This window comes from Bubalus bubalis, chromosome 4 (assembly GCF_019923935.1).
Source record: "Bubalus bubalis isolate 160015118507 breed Murrah chromosome 4, NDDB_SH_1, whole genome shotgun sequence".
Classification (NCBI taxonomy): Eukaryota; Metazoa; Chordata; class Mammalia; order Artiodactyla; family Bovidae; genus Bubalus; species Bubalus bubalis.
In genome coordinates, this window is record NC_059160.1 from 114,882,941 (window position 1) to 114,902,619 (window position 19,679).

Sequence of the window (19,679 nt, forward strand, 5' to 3'; positions counted from 1 at the left end):
TGGCATCACCAACTCAATGGACATGAGTTTGAGTAAATTCCAGGAGTTGGTGACGGACAGGGAAGCGTGGCGTGCTGCAGTCCATGGTGTCGCAAAGAGTCTGACATGACTGAGCAACTGAACTGAACTGATATGTAATACTTATGTTAATAATTATAATTTATAAGGCTTACTTCTATTTAAAGCAAGTGATACTGACTTCCAGGGTTTTTTTATTTTGTAGCATTAAAAGTTTTTCCTTAAAATTTCTATTTAAGTGAAAAATGTGTACTAAGTTGTAGAAATGCTTATTGTGCAGTGATTTCTCTCCAAAAGAGAAGATAATCCCAAAGATTATGCTCTGAAGTCATACAGTATATTAACCAGTTTTGAGTCTAATTTAGCCAATCATATTCCAGAATTTTTTCTTTGACTGACATCAATGTTTAGTATCTTTCTTTGAACTATATATGAAACCTTGCTGGGTTCCTCATAAATTAATCTTTCCCATGCTTGCTATGTATTTGCATTGAATTATAGTTGCAGCTTTTCAAAAATTACGCTTTTGCATACAATGTATTAGTTAGGGTTTAAGCAAAACCACATGTACATTTATTAATATATGTTTATTAATTATATATTAATTACAAGCACTTAAACTTACTTTACTCTGGGAGCTGGTTAAGAGGTCTAAGTAAGAGTGCACACTGGCTTCTGTGTCTGCTGCTGGCACCTGAGTCCACAGGCAGTTGGGAAAAGAAGGATGTGAAGCAGGGTCAGAACAGACAGGCTGGATGAAGGTGAAGCTGGTGCCTTCATTCATGGAGCTAACTTCGCATCTGGTCCAGGAATCAGGGAAGCTGCCAGCAGAAGGATCTGGCAGGGGCCCAGCTGCTGTCGCAGGCCAACATGGTGAGCCTGTAGATAAGTAACAACACGCTTTAGTGCCAACAGCTCTTGGTGTCCTGTTGGTGTAGTTGCTGCTGTTCAGTCACTCAGTTGTGTCCAACTCTTTGCAACCCCATGAACTGCAGCACACTAGGCTTCCCTGTCCTTCACTATCTTCCAGAGTTTGCTCAAACTCATGCCCATTGAGTTGGTGATGCCATCCAACCACCTCATTCTCTGTCATCCCCTTCTCATCCTGTCCTCAGTCTTTCCCAGCATCAAGGTCTTTTCCAGTGAGTTGGCTCTTCATATCAAGTGGCCAAAGTATTGGAGCTTCAGCATCAGTCCTTCCAATGAATATTCAGGATTATTTCCTTTAGGATACACTGGTTGGATCTCCTTACAGTCCAAGGGACTCTCAGGACTCTTCTCCAACACCACAGTTCAAAAGCATCAATTCTTTGGCGCTCAGCTTTCTTTAGAGTCCAACTCTCACACCCATACATGACTACTGGAAAAACCATAGCTTTGAGTATACAGACTTTTGTCAGCAAAGCAATGTCTCTGCTTTTTAATATACTGTCTAAGTTTGTCATAGCTTTTCTTCCAAGGAGCAAGTGTCTTTTAACTTCAAGGCTGCAGTCACCACCTGTAGTGATTTTGGAGTCTAAGAAAATAAAATCTGTCATTGTTTCCACATTTTTGTTCTGTGTCCACCTTTCAAGCATAAAGGAAACAAGTCGGCCACTGCTCCTCTTCTACTTTCTTAATCTCATGCAAAATCTCTCTTGAGGCCTAACTCTGTGGGTAGAGAAGGGAATTCTGGAAAACATAGTTCCAACGTAGCCAAGTTGACATCATACAGAACAATCACATTCTATTCATCATAAAATTTGGTGGAATGGGGAGTTCACAGATGCCTGAAAGCCCATTGATAGATAGCCTATGTGCTATAAAAATCCTGGATTACTACAAATCCCTTTCTTAGTTGCACATGATAATATGAATGGTATCAATGACTCAATTAAGTAAACACTGCCATTCAAATTTAGGCTTATCAGTGTCAATAAGTTTTAATAACTGAAAGGGTGTATCATATTTGTTGCCTTTATAATTTTCTCTTTATCCCAGAGCAAGAATTTTTAGAAGTTTGCTAGTCTCCTCTTTGATACTAAACAGTCACATTCTTAAAAATGTTGTTCTTTTTCAAATGTAAGCTTTGTTTTCCAATTTTTTAAGCACATGCACATATTATTACAGGTTTATTATATGTGCCATGGACATTAGTTAAAATTAATTATATAAAATAAATGAGTATAATAAAATTAATTATATAAAATAAATGAGAAAAAAATAAATAAATTTTTTTCTTTGATATCTAATGTTTCTGATATTTTTAAGCCATAGGATTGTGGAAGATACTGTTATTCTTTCTGGATTTTTCAACTTCTTAACTATTGGGTGCCTCTTCATGCCTACCCTTGCATCTTGGTTTTGAGTCAATAGGAAACATTTTAATTAGATGGTCTCTTGATCTTTTGACCAATGTTCAGCTCCACAGAAAGGAAAGGAAGCAGCCCCTTCTGATCTTCTCACTACTCAGTGGAAAGGCTGTCTGTTACAGAGCTAGACAATAACAGCAAGATGTAGGGGGTTTAATGCGGTGCTGCTTTATTGCTATGGGAACGTGGATAACTCTCTGAGAGTTGTTTTCCCAAAGAAATTGCTTTGTGAGATTTCACTGAACATTTCCATTTTCATTGTCAGCTGGTTCTGAAAATCTCACATCTTACAGTGGACTATGATGACACAAGTTTACATGTACATAAATAATAAAGAAAGAAATCTTTATCTCTTTGTTGTTGTTTAGTGGTTAAATCATATCTGACTTTTTTGCAACCCCATGAACTATATAGCCCATAAAGCTCCTCTCTCCATGGAATTTCCCAGGTAAGAATACTGGAGTGGGTTGCCATTTCCTTCTCCAGGGGATCTTCCCAACCCAGGGATGAAAGCTGCATCTCCTGCATTGGCAGGTGGATTCTTTACCACTGAGCCACCAGGGAAGCCCATCTCTTTACCCATTTTTAGTTTTTTACCTGAGATGTCTGTACTTCCTGGTATTCTAAAAACATTATGATGGGGGCAGAAATCAGCAATTGATGGCATCAGGGTAAGAAGTTATTTTAGTTATTTTTCAAAATCTAGTCATTCAAAGATTATGACTATTGGAAAATAATTCTTATAACATTATTGTTGTTTAGTCACTAAGTTGTGTCTGACTCTTTCCAACCCCATGGACTGCAGTACACAAGGCTTCCCTGTTCTTTACTATCTCTAGAATTTACTCAAACTCATGTCCATTGAATCGATGATGACACCCAGCCATCTCATCTCATCCTCTGCTGTCCCCTTCTCCTCCTGCCCCCAATCCCTCCCAGCATCAGGGTCTTTTCCAGTGAGTTGGCACTTCACATCAGGTGGCCAAAGTATTGGAGCTTCAGCTTCAGCATCAGTCCTTCCAGTGAAGATTCAGGGTTGATTTCCTTTAGGATTGACTGGTTTGATTACCTTGCAGTCCAAGGGACTCCCAAGAGTCTTCTCCAACATTACAGTTTGAAAGCATCAATTCTTTGGTGCTTAGCCTTCTTTCTGGTCCAATTCTCACATCCATACATCTATAACATAGAAAGTTCAGTTCAGTTGCTCAGTTGTTTCTGACTTTTTGAGACCCCATGAACTGCAGCACGCCAGGCCTCCCTGTCTATCACCAACTCCTGGAATCCACCCAATCTCATGTCCACTGAGTCAGTGATGCCATCCAACCATCTCATCCTGTCATACCCTTCTCCTCCTGCCTTCAATCTTTCCCAGCATCAGGGTCTTTTCAAATGAGTCAGCTCTTTGCATCAGGTGGCCAAAATATTGGAGTTTCAGCTTCAACATCAGTCCTTCCAATGAACACCCAGGACTGATCTCCTTTAGGATGGACTGGTTGGATCTCCTTGCAGTCCAAGGGACTCTCAAGAGTTTTCTCCAAAACCACAGTTCAAAAGCATCAATTCTTCTGTGCTCAGCTTTCTTTATAGTCCAACTCTCACAACCATATATGACTACTGGAAAAACCATAGCCTTGACTAGATGGACTTTTGTTGACAAGGTAATGTCTCTGTTTTTTTAATATGCTGTCTAGGTTGGTCATAACTTTCCTTCTAAGGAGTAAGTGTCTTTTAATCTTATGGCTGCAGTCACCATCTGCAGTAATTTTGGAGCCTAAGAAAATAAAGTCAACCACTGTTTCCACTGTTTCCCCATCTATTTCCCATGAAGTGATGGGACCGGATGCCATGATCTTAGTTTTCTGAATGTTGAGCTTTAAGCCAACTTTTTCACGCTCCACTTTCACTTTCATCAAGAGGCTCTTTAGTTCCTCTTCACTTTCTGCCACAAGGCTGGTGTCATCTGCATATCTGAGGTTATTGATATTTCTCCCAGCAATCTTGATTCCAGCTTATGCTTCATCCAGCCCAGCGTTTCTCATGATGTACTCTGAATATAAGTTAAATAAGCAGGGAGACAATATACAGCCTTGACAGACTCCTTTTCCTATTTGGAACCAGTCTGTTGTTCCATGTTCAGTTCTAACTGTTGCTTCCTGACCTGCATACAGGTTTCACAAGAGGCAGATCAGGTGGTCTGGTATTCCCATCTCTTTCAGAATTTTCCACAGTTTTGTGATCCACACAGTCAAAGCTTTCGGCATAGTCAATAAAGCAGAAATAGATGTTTTTCTGGAACTCTCTTGCTTTTTTGATGACCCAGCAAATGTTGGCAATTTGATCTCTGGTTCCTCTGCCTTTTCTAAAACCAGCTTGAACATCTGAAAGTATTGCTGAAGCCTGGCTTGGAGAATTTTAAGCATTAATTTACTAGTGTGTGAAATGAGTGCAATTGTGTGGTAGTTTGAGCATTCTTTGGCATTGTCTTTCTTTGGGATTTGAATGAAAACTGACCTTTTCCAGTCCTGTGGCCACTGATGAGTTTTCCAAATTTGCTGACATATTGAGTGCAGCACTTTCCCAGCATCATCTTTTGGGATTTGAAGTAGCTCAACTGGAATTCCATCACCTCCACTAGCTTTGTTCATAGTGATACTTCCTAAGGCCCACTTGACTTCACATTCCAGGATGTCTGGCTCTAGGTGAATGAGCACACCATCATGATTATCTGGATCATGAAGGTCTTTTTTGTATAAGTCTTCTGTGTGTTCTTGCCACCTCTTCTTAATATCTTCTGCTTCTGTTAGGTCCACACCTTTTCTGTCCTTTACTGAGCCCATCTTTGTGTGAAATGTTCCCTTGGTATCTCTAATTTCATTTGTGGATGTGATTGGTGATAGAAGCAAGGTCCGATGCTATAAAGAGCAATATTGCATAGGAACCTGGAATGTTAGGTCCATGAATCAAGGCAAATTGAAAGTGGTCAAACAGAAGATGGCAAGACTGAACGTAGGCATTCTAGGAATCAGTGAACTAAGATGGACTGGAGTGGCTGAATTTAACTCAGATGACCATTATATATACTACTGTGAGCAGGAATCCCTTAGAAGAAATGGAATAGCCATCATGGTCAACAAAAGATTCCGAAATGCAGTACTTGGATGCAATCTCAAAAATGACAGAATGATCTCTGTTCGTTTTCAGGGCAAACCATTCAATATCATGGTAATCCAAGTCTATGCCCCAACCAGTAACGCTGAAGAAGCTGAAGTTGAATGTTTCTATGAAGACCTACAAGACCTTTTAGAACTAACACCCCGAAAAGATGTCCTTTTCATTATAGGGGACTGGAATGCAGAAGTAGGAAGTCAAGAAATACCTGGAGTAACAGGCAAATTTGGCCTTGGAGTATGGAATGAAGTAGGGCAAAGGCTAATAGAGTTTTGCCAAGAGAATGCACTGGTCATAGCAAACACCCTCTTCCAACAACACTAGAGAAGAGTCTACACATGGACATCACCAGATGGTCAATACCGAAATCAGATTGATTATATTCTTTGCAGCCAAAGATGGAGAAGCTCTATACAGTCAGCAAAGACAAGACCGGGAGCTGACTGTGGCTCAGAGCATGAACTCCTTATTGCCAAATTCAGACTTAAATTGAAGAAAGTAAGGAAAACCACTAGACCATTCAGGTATGACCTAAATCAAATCCCTTATGATTATACAATGGAAGTGAGAAATAGATTTAAGGGACTAGATTTGATAGAGTGCCTGATGAACTGTGGACTGAGGTTCATGACATTGTACAGGAGACAGGGATCAAGACCATCCCCAAGAAAAAGAAATGCAAAAAAGAAAAATGGCTGTCGTAGGAGGCCTTACAAATGGCTGTGAAAGGAAGAGACGCGAAAAGCAAAGGAGAAAAGGAAAGATATGCCCATCTGAATGCAGAGTTCCAAAGAATAGCAAGGAGAGATAAGAAAGCCTTCCTCAGTGATCAGTGCAAAGAAATAGAGGAAAACAATAGAATGGGAAAGAACAATAGAATGAGATCTCCAAGAAGATTAGAGATAGCAAGGGAACATTTCACGCAAAGATGGGCTCAATAACATAGAAAACAAGAAAGCAAACAAGGGGGCCTCGGCTCTGGCCTGTGATCTAAATGGAAAGCTTCTTTTATGTAGCTTATCTGTGATATTTTATTGATAATTTCACCCCGGAGAAGGAAATGGCAACCCACTCCAGTATTCTTGCCTAGAAAAGTCCATGGACAGAGGAGCCTGGCGGGCTGCAGTCCACGGGGTTACATGACTGAGCATGTATGCATGAGGGTGGAGGGTGACGGATTGGTAGCAATAAACTGGTAGAACTAAAAAAAAAAAAAAGATATTTTCTTAGTTTTCATATAAGATGACCTAACTTATTTATTAGTCTTACAAATCTATGCCTAGCATAGCACCCTACCATAGGCAATACTAAACAAAGAAACAAAAACCCTGCTGAATGAGAAAGGAACAAAAGGAACAAATGAGTAAAACATATGTTCACAATGTTGTATTTGCCCTTTTAGCTACCCTACCATTTCAAAATCAGTTAGCATATTGACTCTTAGAGCACCTTTCTGATACTGAGACCTAGCCACAATCAGTACCATTCCCATCACAATCAATACCATGGTTGATGCTAAGAGTGCTCATTATCTGGCCAGACTACAGCATTCCACAAATGATCTGGAGTCCAGACATTCTGGCCCATCTTCGAGAGACCTAAGTAACTCTAGAAAACCGAAATCATATTACCGCTGTCACCGACGATCCCAACCTCTCTGAGGTCTCCTCTTCATTGCCTCATCCTGAAGCCCTATAAACCTCTCCCTCTACTGAGCACCAGGCTTCCCTGGTGGCTCGGCAGTAAGGAATCTGCCTGTGATGCAGAAGATGCAGGAGACCCTGGTTCGATCCCTGGGTGGGGAAGATTCCCTGGAGGAGGGCGTGGTGACCCACTCCAGCATTCTAGCTTGGGAAATCCCACGGACAGAGGAACGTGGCAGGCTCCAGTTCGGTAGTTTCACAAAGAGTCGGACCTGACTGAAGCAACTGAGCACACACGCCCACACTGAACACCAACTAGGCTGTTCATCTTAGAACCCCATGAGATGTCTGCTGGTCTACTCTTCTGCCTTCCCATATCAAGAGAATTGACACTTAAGACCCAGTAATTACACTCAGCATCACTTTCTGCTTTACCTTGCTCTGAAATGTCCTTAGCTGTTATGATAATCTGAAACTTCTCTACAAGTCTATGTAGCAGGTGCAGGCGGAATCCATGCTATAGAAACTGGGGAGGAGGCACCCTTTGACTTGTGTAGAGTACCCTTCCTCTGTCCTGACTTCTATCACATCTTACTTTCAAGCTGTGGAAACTCACTCTTGATTGGATATATGATTATCTTCTAAAATGTCTGTCTGACAATGCCCTTCCCCACTTTCAGCGCCATTCCCCCTAAGATAAAGGCCAAAGTCTAACCCGGTCTCCATGCCCTGCATGCTCCAGCCCTAGCCCGACTCTCCAGCCCCCTGTCCCTTTGGTCTTGCTTCCACTCCTGCCAACCATTCATCTTTCAGTGCCAGGAAGGGATTATGCTCATTCCTGCAGGGGAGAGCCTTTGAACATACAGTTGTTTTTTTTTTTAATTGCGGTAAAATACACATAACTTACAGTTCACCAGAGAAGGAATGGCAGCCCACTCCAGTATTCTTGCCTGGAAAATCCCATGGACAGAGGAGTCTGGCAGGCTACAGTCCATGGGGGTCACAAAAAAGTTGAACACTACTTAGCAACTAAACAATACCAACAACAATCCATTAAAAATTCCCAACATTGTCATTTTTTTAACATCATAAATATATGCTACATATGCTGTTATACTGGAGAAGGAAATGGCAACCCACTCCAGTATTCTTGCCTGGAGAATCCCATGGACAGAGAGGAGCCTGGTGGGCTACAGTCCATGGGCTGTAAGAGTCGGATATGACTTAGCAACTAAACCACCACCAGCTTCAGTTCATCATTTTAGCCATTTCAAAGTAGATAAGTCAGTGACATTTTAGTGGATTCACAATATTGCATGACCATCATGACTGTCAAGTTCCAGAACAATCCCATTACCCGCAAAGGAAACTCCAGGCCTATTAAAGAGACATTCTTCATTCTTTCCTACTCCCAGATCCGGCCTGCCACTAATCTGATTTCTGTTTGTGAATTTGCTTATTAGGAACATTTCATATAAATAGAATCATACAATATATGGCCTTTGTGTCTGACTTCTCTTACTCAGCATAATGTTTTCAAGGTTCATTCACTTTGGCATGTATCAGCACTTTATCCATTTTTATAGCTGAATGATATTCCATTTATGGGCATTGAACATACTGTTGTTTTGCCCAGAATGATTTTCTACTCTTTTCTTCATCTGATTGTCTTCTGTCCAGCCTTCAGTAGTCAGCCCAGTGATCACACTTCCTCAGGGAACTCCCCCAAAACCCCAGCTTAGATGAGGTCATATGCGCTTCAGGGCTCAGCTTTCTTTCCTGCATAGCTCTTATCTCCAGCTGCAATTAAGTACTCATTTGGGGACTATTTGGTCAATGGTCATCCTCTCAGCCAGAACCTAAGATCCACTGGACAAGGAATCCTATCTGTATTACTTATATTATTTCCACCATGCATCCCTCACATCTATTAGAGGGCCTGGTATATAAATAAACATTTGTGCAATAAATGTTGTGAAATTATTTCCCACTAAAAAGTAAATAACTGGCAGCCACTTAATGTTCTTTCGTTCTCAGTGGCATTTGGAATGTGAATAGAGGCAGCACTGTATGAAGAGACTCCAGGGGGAATTTCCCTGGCAGCAAGGCAGGGGCAGAATGTTCTGGGGGAGGGGCTCCTTCCTGCTCCTTGGATTGCAACACCCAGGGCCTCCTCCACCTGTGAGTCCAGCTTTCCGAGTCGCCACCCCATTCATTCACGCTAAATCTGTCCTGCTTCCATTTCTTCTGAACTGAAAAACTGCCTTATTTGGTTCCATGACATCCTTGTCTCATCTCTGGAAAAGTACTGATCTGCTCTAAGTAATTATGTCTCACTGGTCTTTCCTCTCCAGTATTTATAGCATAAGCCTGATTGAAATTTGATAGGTTCTGATGATGTTTGCAGCCGAAGGATGTTTCTCTCTGTAACTGGGATCGTAGTTATATGTGGGAATGTCACCTTCATTAACTCAACGGCACTGTCTCTTCTCAATCTTTTCCTGATATTTGTAATGGGCATAAAAGTAGTATTTCCTCTTCCATGCCCTTACTTTACCTCAGACACAGACTATAGCCTTTGTGTCAGCATTTGCGGTCCACACAATGCTGTTCTGTCTTTGAGTAATTACATCTGGAAAACTGCCAGTCATTATCTTCTGAAAGTGATGGCCAATTCTTCTTTAGTATTTACAGACAGATGACAATGGAATTGAGGCCCTGATATAGTGAGAGTACAATTTAACGGATTTACTTGGTGGCAGCATGTTTATTTAATTTTTGTATAATTACTCATGAAGAAATTTTCTCCAGAATGATGGTTTTATGCTGCAAATGAGCTGCTTGAAATCTCCTAATGAGGCATGCAGGTTAAAGAACAGTTGTGCCAAATGAGCTATACCTTTTGTGTGTAGAATCATTGTTATCTTATTATACGATGTACTATGTCAACCTGGTGAAAACTGGACTTCCTTTGGTCCCAGATACAGCTGAAACTCTCAAAAGGTTCTTTTCTCCAAAGATAGGGGTAGGCGGCTAGATTTGAATAAAATTAATGGCTTCTCTTTGTCTGTTGAATGGCTAAACACAAACCTATTTCAAGAGACCTAAAAACAAAATAAAAATAAAAATGGGTCCCTGGCCTCAAGGATTGTCAATAGCCTAATTAATTGTGCTAATTTAATAAATTAGAAAGAAATTAGTGAGCCATAGAGGTCTTGGGAAAAAGAGAGCACGGAGAGACACACATTGGCAAGTTAAATCTGAATATTCAAGGCTGACTGAGATGTTGATCCATAATGAAGACCAATTGATTAGCTGGCCCAAGGAATCGATCCCCAGCTGTGTGCATGGCTATCAGACTCTGATGTGGTAGATTTTCAAATACTCTACAAAAGCTGGCTGGTTCCAGTCATAATTTGGCATCTCATAAAGCTTATCTCTGGGAAGAGAATGTGCCAGGAAGGATAATGTGATTGTTCATTTCACTTGGGTGTTATAGTTCTCATTCTATAAATTTAAAGATTCTCTTGATTTTAAATATACTTTTATGATGTTTGAGAGAGGGAGAAAAATATACTCTAGCTGGATCAGTTTGGGAATGAAGATCAGATTAGATTTTGAACTTGCAAGATTGAAGCCAGGGCCCTAGCAGCTCAGAACTCACTGAGGCCACAGCCAGCCCACGGGTGGGTTCCTTTCTGCTCCTAATGGCGGTCAGGCCTCCCAACACAGAACACCACCCTCTCCCTGTAGGTCTTCTTTTAACTAATTTATCTTCTTTTATGGTTTTCTCTGAGGAGATGGAGAACCTAGTAAGAACAAAAGAGTCTTTAAAGAACCTCAAGTTGAAATATTCTTCCTGCCAGTGTTAAGTGACATGATTTTTCTTAATTTCAATTCCATCATCTCTTTAAACCAAAAATGTCATATTGTGGAGTTCTTTTAAAACTAAAGTGCCAGAAAAGATGATGCTAACACACAGGAATTCTCAATAATTCACCTGATTGGGTTTCAGCTTATTCTTTAAAATATGGCTGCCAAATACACACAGTTCTTTGGTTTGGAAAGTTGATTAAAGAAGTGTATTCATGGAACCCAGCTGATTTTTCTCCTGGAAAAAAACAACAAATGGGCGCGTGTATTTGGTCACTGGATATCCCCTCATGTCTAGACTTAGAAAATCAGGGGTGTTTTCGTGTCTCTGGCACCACAGCCTGGATGAGTACAGAAACAGCCTCCGAACACGGTCGTGTGCCAGGAATCTTCTGAGACTCGGAGCATGTGAGAAGAAAACGCAGAAAAACAAGGACAGTTACATGCCCACGTTCAGATCTGAAATATGGTTTTTGGATAAGTGTGTGCATTCTCATACCCTGGTCTCTTTTTCAAGACCTAGCCTCTACAGTTCTATTCCCTGAGTAACCCTTTACCAGATCACCACAAGCAACAGCCTCCCAAAACACCTGTATTCTAGGCTTTGGCCAGCACCCTCTGGTTTATAAGCTCACTCTTAGTCTCTAACCCCATGATGGGGAAAATATCATTCATTTTCCTCTACCGTAATAGGATAACCCGTGAAAAGATGTATTTAAAGCTGCACATCGGAAACTTCCATGTACTCAAAGTGCCCTTTCATGTGGGCACATTTTTTTCTTTCTCGAAGGTGGGGTGTTTGTTAATGTTGATGTTGGAACCAATGAGATCTGTGACTTTTATAATTATAAAGGATTTCAGTATAAACCAGTGGACTCTTTCCTAGTTTAATCTGCCTCACAGAAAACTGTCTCCAGCCAAATGGCCAATTTAAAGGTCAATGTAAATGCTCACATTATAAAGCAATAGCTATTGAAGAAAGATATTCAGCTGCAGTGGAAGGCTGCAGAGGATTAAAAAAAAAAAAGTGATTTACATACTATTCTTCTACTTCTTCCCAGAAAAAAGTTCCTTGGCCTTGCTTCTTTTTCAGATTGGGGTTTTATTGTCTCACATTGTCTGGGCAGGGAAAAAATGAGGTTTTCTTTTAATGTCAACACAGCCTTGGAATTTGGGGTTTTAAATTCTGTAATTGGGGCTCTAGGGAACTTGCAGGGAAGAGCAGCAGGCTCCCTCATTATTTCCGTGGCTTCCTGAGCCACCGGCAGGGGCCGCATTAGAGCCTGCAGTCTCCCGGGGGGCCCACCAGTGCCTTTTTGAAGTTCAGGTGGACAGTGAAGAAGAGCTGTCTTGAGCACACCCGCAAGGAGATCTCAGGCAGTCTGTGGAGCAACCCAGGCAGGCACTTAACATTTTTGCTTACCAACCAGAGCAGCTTAGCACATGTGCTGAATAAAACCATAAAACCATTGACTGTCTCTGCTGCGCAGGAGGGAGCACGCCGCTTGTGCCTCCACGACGGTGATCCTTAATGAATAAAGAAGCATCGATCTTTGATCGGAACCCTCAGGAGGCCTCTGGGGCCTCATTTTCACACTGTTGCTGTTTTGATCCTCAGGTTCGGCACGTCCCCATCTCTGTGTGGAGTGATCCCATGGCATGTGTGTTCACGTGTCACATGCCTCTGAGCATGTGTGTGTTTGCAGTGTGGTGTGGCAGAGGTAGATATTCCTATCTTCTTTGTTCTCTTCCGGGCATATTCTCATGGATCTCCCACACTGCGCTCAACATCATCTCCTCTGAAACTTCCCTTTCTCCTTATGTTCGCGGTCTCAGTGGAGGACACTGTCATCCAAGCATCACCTTTGCCTTCATTCCCCACTCACTCTCCCAGTCCTTTCCCGACCACTCTGTTCGCTCCCCAAGACAACATCACATTTCCCACTTTCATTTCCTTCACAAAATCCATCACTAATTTATACAATGAAGTTAATTTCTCATTTACCGCTTTTTTTCTGTCTCTCCCACTAGCTTATAAGCTCAAGAAGGCAGGGATCTATCTTTTCTGTGTTCTTCCCTGCCTGGAATAATGCCTGGAACATGAGAGCCACTCAAGAAATGATCTTGCATATCACTTTTTTTCATCCCTGTTGCTACTCCCCTAGTCAGAGTCAGAGTGATGTTTCAGACTGGGGCCTGTAAGGGCCTCCTAGCTGCTTTTCTTGCTTTCACCATCACCCTTCTCTGAATCATTATCTACCTCGCAGCCGCGGGTCTTTCCAAATTGCAACTTGGCTCCTGTCATTGGTTGGCTTAAACTTAAGTAGTTCCCATGACAACGTGCTTTGCAGACTTTTCTATAAATGTCCCCTAATGGGAGGAGAGTGGGGCTGCATGTACAGCCTCAGGTTCCCCATCACAAGAGCAAAAGATCTTCGGCATCTCCTGATTCATCTTACACATGTGTGTAGATCATGCCTTCTACTCCTTTAGTAACAAATACTTTAAAGTGCTCACCATTAAGCAGAACTAATGCTCCAGGAAGACATTTCTTTTTTATCCTGTGGTTTTGGGATATGGGCCATACCAAGATATCAAAGTCCCGAGAGACACAAAGGCAGAGGAAGGTCAGATAAATTCATTTGGTACACAAGGCTCTTCAAACTCTACGGCCTGATTATCCGTGCCCGCCACTCACTAACACCCACCTTCTCTGGCCCAGCGCACCTCAATGCCAGCCTCCTGTGCAAGGCTTGGTCTGGTCCTGATCTCCCTTCTCTGTTGTCCCTTACAAGCTTGTGCATCTTCAGTCAGTCCGTTACTAGTCGTCCTTGTTTATTTCTGTGTCTATAGCACTAACCTAAACCCCCTTAAGGAAAGAAGATGCTCTTTGTTGTAACCCAAACTTGGCACGGTGCCTGGTATATACCAGGCACCTAATAAACACTTATGGAATAAACTGGCGAATGAGTGAATGGACTGCCAATTGTTCCAAGCAAAATGCTCATTTAAAGCTGTAAGGACTTTTGAATCTGACAATAAGTGATACTCAATTTCCATAGCCTCTGCACCCCTCTCCCCTCTTTTACCCCTTTCTTTCCAATACAGATACTTGAAAAGATTCATTCATTTAGGGTTGATTTGATTGTCCAACAGCTGAAAATTACTACTAGATTGACTGAGACTGATGCACCAATCCAAATTTACTGAGAGACATATAAATTTCAAAGAACTTCTCTTCTGAGAATTCGAAGGGATTTTTTTTTTTTTTTTTGAAAGCACAAAGACTCCTTACCTTGAAATAGCAATTAAAGAATAGATGTTTTATTTTTCTGATCTAGAAGGCACCCAGGAATCAAACGTAATCTTCAAGGGCTTCCGAGGAGGGTCGAGCCTGTGTTTACAAAGACTCACCCTGGCTCTTCCATTCTTAAAGAGAATCATAACTTGTCTCATCTGTCTCACTTGTCCCACTATCTCATCTGTTTCCAGCACTTAGTACAATATGCTGTCATTGGAACTGCAGTCTGATCAGCTGAGCTTACTCGAAGGATCTGATGAGCTAGTTCTAGGGTTCAATATTTTTTAAAAAAAGCAACACCGTGTCAGTGAAGTTCAACTAGTGGGGCCCCTATGCCTTTCAAGTCTCTTAAAATTATTTTAGCTAAAACCCAAATATTGTCTGCATTTTCTGGAGTTTTCAATCCTGCATAACAGATGCTCAAGAGGAAAGTTCTGCAGATGCAGTTTTTTTTTTTTTAAGGTGGGATATGGTTTGCATTTATTAAAAAGTCTGAATGGGGACCAGAGGGAGAACAAGGAAGAACAGGAAATAATAGAAAGCGATCTGGCTCCAAGGCCGTCTCATCCCTAGGTGCCTGAAACACACAGCAGTTGGCTGAGAATTGATGTCTAGCAGCTGTGGGTCTCATCCGCTGAGAGCTCACAGTCCCTGGCCAACACTGGCTCAAATACATGATTCAACACCGCTGGGCCAACTATACGAATATTCACCCATCAAAATATGGCTCTTTATATTGAAATAAAAACGCAAACAAATAAAGCAAGAGTACTCCATCCCCTCCCATCACACTATAGAACAGAAACCGAGATACTTTCTTTATAAGTAGCTAACAATAGATTTTTCCTGAACTTCTCTACTCATCATGGACTCGGAAGATGTCCTTTTTTATGCATGAGCTATGATTTGGAGGTTAACACACAGGATTCATAATTTAGAGTATCTGCTAATTTTGCTACGGTGTTTCTGGTCAATACATATTAAAAAGGAGGAGTATGTATTTTATTAATCAATGACAATGAATTATTAATGATCTCTGGTTTGGCAAAGGCTGTTGCAGCCTATTTGATGACGGCCACACAGGCTGGCTTGCAAGCACCTCCCCTTGAGACTGCCGGAAGCAGCTGCCACAGGGTCACACATTCCTTCAGCCGCCACCATCCTCTGTCCAAACAGTGGGACAGAACCCGCCCCGAGTAGGTTTCTCCCCAGTCACGGCCAGAGTGTCTTTGTTTCGTGTTACTTTTTCAGATACGATTTCTTAAAAGATTCTACAGCTGAAAAAGTTTTGGGAAACTACTCCAGATTGGTAAGCAGAGAATTAGGCAAACAGGTGGTGTACAGAGAACCCCCATGTGGGTTTCTCCCCAGTCACAGCCAGAGTGTCTTTTTTTTTTAATGTTACATTTTTAGACATGAGTTTTTAAAGGATTCTACAGCTGAAAGAGTTTTGGAAAACTACTCCCGATTGGTAAGTGGAGAGTTAGACAGGTGATGTACATAGAACAGTGCAGTTCTACCTAAAAAAATGCTGCTTCCAGCCATAAGGATTTGTGAATTTAAACCCTTCACCAACACCCAATTATATTTAAAATATTCCTTCCTGCTTAAAAAAGTAAAAGAATTAATAATAAAGGAATCAAACCCAGGTCTACTGCATCGCTGGCAGTCTCCTGCATTCCAGATGGATTCTTTACCCCCTGAGCCACTGGGGAAGCCCAATAAAAGAATAATGGCCCCCACATATCCAAACATCGTACCTCTTCCTCTAAATTAAGAGTTACGATTAATTAATTAGTGTGTATGTTTTAGATGAATTAATCTGAAAGTCTTTGTATCCATACCAGTGACTTACACTAACTTATTTTACGGAGGAAGCAAAAACCTGGGACTATGACATGTAAATTCATAGACGTGAAATGCCACAAGCTCGATGCGGTCTTTTCAAAGACTGAGGTTGTGAAGTAAAGCTTAATACTGAAAATCCATTTTGCAAGCATTCTGATTGACAGGGAAGAAAACACAAGAGCCAAGAGCTGACTGCACGTTCAGCATCAGCTCTCTAAACGCAGGTGAAGGTAGATAGAATTGGACTCATTTGTCTCTTTCTGTGAGAAGATAAATCTCCCCCTTTCTAGTGCAGCTTTTTTATTTTAACCACTGTGAAATAAACTTCTCACAACCTAAGACATCTCCAAACTCCAGTTATTGACAGGATTTATGAGACTCAGGCTTGGAGTAGGCTCTGAGGCCCCTTTTCCCTCATATCTTGTGTTCACTCCAGTCATGCACAACCTTGCCAGGACCGTCCTGAGGTCGGGGTGGTATTTTTCATTTGTAATAGTCCTAGCAAGAGTTGTTGTTATTCAGTTGCTAAGTCATGTCCGGCTCTTTGTGACCCCACGGACTGCAGCATGCCAGGCTCCTCTGTCCTTTGCTATCTCAGTTTATTCCTTTAATTTTAATTGGTGTTTTCCATATGTTCATACTTCTATATTTTGCATTATCTCCTTTTTACAAAATACAAAGAATACTTTCTAGGAAATATTTCCATTTACAGATATTAAATTCATTATGAACATTGATTTCATGTTCATTCCTTGAGCCTTTCTGTATTCTGTATTCCTTCCATCCTCCATTCCTTTTTCTTCTTGGCTAAACCATCAAATGACTCTCCTGCTATTTTACATTTTTGCTGATAAGCAGTTCCTGCAATTAACAACCTTATCTTTCTATGTGTGAGAAAAACAAATTTAATGCCTTTTAATAAGGAAGTTGGAAGGACAAGGAGACATTTTATTGCCATGTTGATTTTGATAAGACTGAAAATACCTGATGGGCTGGTGACTGCACAGAATAATTATGCACATGGTTTTTCGTTCCTCTTTATATTGGTACTTCAATATTTCTTGTAGCTGTATCTCTGAATAGCTAGTTATACAATGTAGAAATCATGAACAAACATCTCTCTGAACGATGTGATGGCCCTAAAGTCAGTTTCTCTTTGTATCTGATTCAAATCTTGTGTTTGTTGCTCTCAGCTGACCAACCCCAGGGCTGAGAATCAGAAAACATGGTTCTAGCCCTTCCAAAAATTTGCTCTTGACTTACGGAAACCAGCCTGATATTTCCTTCCTTTTCTGTAAATCAGGAGAGTGTGTGTATGTAAAAGATCTCTGAAATCTCTTCCAGATCCAGCATTCTACAATTGCAGCTAATTCATTTCAAAAGGAAAAAAAAAAAAAAAAAAAAGCCTATTTCCAGAAAAAAATCTGCTTTAAGGCTTTTCAAGTTAAAAACCCTTTGAAATGTGGATAATAGGGTCTCCATTTATCTGGGGCTAAATGTTTGCACATCCAAAATGAAGGCTGAATAAAGCCTATTGCTTTGAAATGAGTGAAGTCTCTAAGATCGCAATGGGTCCCGAACAGAAAGACCTCTGTGAGGCTCATCAGAGTGGCTTCTACCCTTATTTCCTGTCCATCCACATGCTGAATCCTGTGACGTGGGTGTTTCTGTAATTTCATTCTACAAAGAGGAAAACTGTTGGTGTTGCAGAGAGTGGTTATTGCCTTGGGCAGGCCCATCAGAGTCTACACAGCTCTGGAGGGTGAATAAGAATCATCTTCCAGACTCTGGTGATTCTTGTTAACGATCTTCCTTGGGGTGTCTTCAGGACTGTTCCCTTTAAGTCAAGGGCAAACAATGAGAATGAACTCATAGTGTTCTCTGAATAAAAACTCTTCAGATAGGGCCACACAGCAGCTAGGGAAGCAGAAGGTTAACCGGGTGTCAGGGTGCCTTCTCCATTAGGTTGGCAGCTCGTAGAGGGGAGGGCTTCTGCTTTATTGAATTCGGTGAATTAAGAAGTACCCTCCAGCCCCACCCTCACATCTGAACTCTTTCCATTTTCACAATGAAGGTGAGTATATTCATTTATCCTTCAGGGCAGGAAAAAGATTTAAAATTTGGAACCTCCTATAGGACCCAGCACTGCTCCAGGCTCTCCACAAAGTTGCTCAATCTGTGACTCCGTAAGCACTCAGTATCTGCTTGCTGATAGTGAATCACCTGGGCTGACCAGAAAAATCATGAGAAGGTTTGGACTGGGAACCCCTTGATAAACTGCTGATTTAGTCTCTCAGGGTATTCCTCCTGCCCCCCATCCCCACTAGACTGTTTTGAAAAGTAAGAATTCTCAGTGAATCCCTCAGGGTCCCAGTCATCCTTGCTAAAGCAGAGGTCAAGACCCAAGAACCGTGGGCTTTAATTATGGTTTAAGGAAACAGTGCTTCCGCTTTGGCAGCCTTTCTAATTAGTGACACTCTGGAAGATTCAAGCATGTAACCCAAGGTGTTCTCAGCAAATTTCTACAGCTTTTAAATCCATCTTCGATACCAACTCTGCCCTTTCAACACTCCTCCTTTTTTTAAAGGGCAAAGCTTAACCATTACATAATATTATGTATTTTTTGAGCTTGTATTTTGCACCATACACCCTGTGTGACCATTATACTGACAAAAGAGAAAAGATGCTTATTGAAATAAGTTGTTCACTCCAGTAAATTCTCATGATAATCAAACCAAAGCAACGGAGATTATCTTTCTGAGCATTTGGCCGCAATATTCTGTCTTTAAGAGTTTATCATAAAAGGATTTCACTTACATTTATAAAGATGTTTTCTTCCATTTATCCTTTGATGATTCAGAGTATTAAATTTTACTAGCGTTTCTCTTTCTCCAAGCTCAGCAAGTTAAGACAGCATCATCATTGATTTCTGCGTCATGTTAGAGCAAACATATTTCTTTCTCCTTTTTCCTTCAAAGAAATAAAATCTTTATGTGTCCTCTGCGTGGGTTAGGGGAAGTAACAATACTAGGGTTTGTTCCAGTCCGTTGTACTAACTTCAGAGGTAAGGACTGTAATCCTTTCAAGCACTGCCCCCTAGTGGGAAGAATAAATATCAACACTTTAGGATTTGGAAGGACTGATGCTGAAGCTGAAGCTCCAATACTTCAGTCACCTGATGCGAAGAACTGACTCCCTGGAAAAGACCCTGATGCTGGGAAAGATTGAGGGCAGGAGGAGAAGGGGACGACAGAGGATGAGATGGTTGTATGGCATCACCAACTCGATGGACATGAGTTTGAGCAGGCTCTGGGAGTTGGTGAGGGACAGGGAAGCCTGGTGTGCTGCAGTCCACGGGGGTCGCAAAGAGTCGGACACAGCTGAGCAACTGAACTGAGCTAAGATCTACCATTTGCAAACTGCCTTCCACCAAACCACCCTGGACTTTTCCTGGGAGACATTTTTGACCCATTTACT

General features: G+C 41.4%; 1 long non-coding RNA gene across 1 annotated transcript; it reads right to left on the reverse strand.

The window, feature by feature from the left end:
- Positions 1–590: 590 nt before the first annotated feature.
- LOC123333359 lies at positions 591–19,185 on the reverse strand. The gene is made up of 2 exons (XR_006550696.2): positions 19,020–19,185; positions 591–897 (listed from the first exon to the last, which is right to left on the reverse strand). It is a non-coding gene; the product is annotated as an uncharacterized LOC123333359 (long non-coding RNA).
- Positions 19,186–19,679: the final 494 nt, after the last annotated feature.